Source organism: Gossypium raimondii, chromosome 11 (assembly GCF_025698545.1).
Source record: "Gossypium raimondii isolate GPD5lz chromosome 11, ASM2569854v1, whole genome shotgun sequence".
Lineage (NCBI taxonomy): Eukaryota > Viridiplantae > Streptophyta > Magnoliopsida > Malvales > Malvaceae > Gossypium > Gossypium raimondii.
In genome coordinates, this window is record NC_068575.1 from 16939587 (window position 1) to 16941924 (window position 2338).

General features: G+C 36.3%; 1 non-coding gene across 1 annotated transcript; it reads right to left on the reverse strand.

Annotated features, from left to right (window-relative positions):
* Window positions 1-1690: 1690 nt before the first annotated feature.
* LOC128035117 (small nucleolar RNA R71) lies at window positions 1691-1797 on the reverse strand. Its single transcript, XR_008191520.1, has one exon. It is a non-coding gene; the product is annotated as a small nucleolar RNA R71 (small nucleolar RNA).
* Window positions 1798-2338: the final 541 nt, after the last annotated feature.

Below are 2338 nucleotides of genomic sequence, written 5' to 3' on the forward strand. Positions count from 1 at the left end.
ATATTTGGGTAACTTCAATCACGTAAAATAAGTGTTTTATTCAAATAATGTTAAGTTAAATAGTTTGCTATGTTCTTACTAAGCATCATAAGCTTATGCGTGTTTGTATGTTGTTTTGTAGATCACTTTTGCTGACTTTAGATGGATCGAATCTTTGACTCACACTATCCATCATAGTTAGTAGCTTTTGAACTCTTTAGGGTTGTGGCATGTATATGTGGTTATAAATGTATATATGTGTGTGTCTCATTGTTTTTGGTATAATGATGAACTACTAAGTTATGTGTTTACATACATTGTTTTCTAGGTTTGTATATATAAATCTTTTGACTTGATATAATGTTATGAAGGCAAACACTTGTGAACGGTTTTAATGTTTGATGAATTAAGTTGTTATGTTAGCATATACATGTATTTGGTGCTTGAATGGTGGAAGATGGAATGGTAGTTAAAATGTATGCTATGTGTTGTTCTTAGATACGTTTGAATGTGGTTATTTTGGTTTATTAGTTGTAGTTTATATGTACATGGTTATTTGTGCTAATGCTTTGTTAATGGATTTTGAATTGCCCAATTGGTATAATGAGTGTGACTACAATATGTGAACATGGAGGTAATTGTTGGTATGAAGTTACTTAAAAATTAGATGTTTTGTGCTTAATTTATCCAACCATTAGGTACATGTTTGATTTGTGATTGAGGTGCCCTTTGGGTATGAATATGCGCTATATCGATTTAGCTTAGTTATGCATGTTTTAAGTGCAACTTAAAGGCTTGTGTATATGTGGTAAACTGTTTGTAGGTATGTGCTTAAATGGGTGAGAAAAATGCCTTGGAAATAGCCTATTTTTCATCCAAATGGCTAGAGACACGGCAGTGTGTCCCCTGCAGCTTTCAAAAGGTTGCAAGTCAGGCAGTTACACAAGCGCGTAAAACCATTTCGAAGGGTACACCACCTGGCACATGGCCGTGTGGCTTGGCCATGTGACCCAAGTCAGAAAGTTACATAGGCACAAACACGGGCTGGGACACGGCCGTGTTTCCCGACTTCAAATGCCCACACGGCCTAGCCATATGAATCTGTCACCCCTGCAGTTGAAAATTTCTATCTTTTTCTGAAAAATTCTATATGTTTTCGATTTAGTCCCGATTTGTTTCTAATGTGTTTTTAAGGCCTCGAGGGATCGAATAAGGGACAATATGTATGTCTTTGATTGGTTTTGCTATGGTTAACAATGTGAATTAAATGTTTTAAATTTTTTATTGCTTTTAATTGTAATCTTTGGTAATGCTCCGTAGCCCTATTCCGGCGACGAACATGGGTTAAGGGCGTTACAATAAGATAGTACGCAATGCCCCTTTTTAATGAGTTAAATCCTGGAATTAGGAGACCGGAGTTGAGGCATCACAAGTTGAATTGAAGCAAGTAATGTTTCAAATGCTTCAAACCATGGGCCAGTTTAGAGGTATGCCCACAGAAGATCCACACTTCACCTTTGATTATTCATGGAGGTAAGTGATTCCTTTAAGATAGTTGGTGTAACAGAAGATGTATTGATATTGAAGTTGTTTCCATACTCATTGCAAGATAAAAACACAAGCATAGCTTAATTCCTTACCACTACATTCACTTTCAACTTGGTAAGAATTAGCTGAACATATAAAGTATTTCCCACCTAGCAAAAATGTTAAGTTCCGAAATGTGATCACCACTTTTAAAAAATTGGATGACGAGTCCCTATACGAGGCGTAGGAAAGATTCAAATAGTTACTTTATAGATGCCTTCACCACGGGATTCCACATTGTATCCATTTGGAGACATTTTATAATGGTTTCAACGCGCACACAAGGTTGGAGGTAGATGTTTCTACAATTGGTGCTCTCTTCTTGAAGTCTTACAATGAGGCTTACGAGATCATTGAGAGAGTAGCCAATAATTATTACTAGTGACCGAAAAATCAAACAACTTTAGAAAGACGAGTAACTAGAATGCATGAAGTGGACACCCCTACGTTACTCTTAGCTCAAGTATCTTCCATATCTTCAATGTTGATATAGCTTACTGCTAATAGTTTTAATCATGTTGCAGGCCAACCACCTAGTCAATTCAATGTGGTTTCCTATGTGTATTATGCTGATGGCCATTCTTTCGAGAATTTTCCATCAAATCCCTAGTCAATTTATTATGTAGGGAATCAAAACAAAAAAGAAATGGACAAGGACCACAGTCCAATTTCTACAATCCTTCATTGCAAAACCATCCAAAAATTTCTTAGAATAACCAAGGAAATAGATCGAACAACTACATGTACCATAGACCAAGTCAACCCCAAGGGT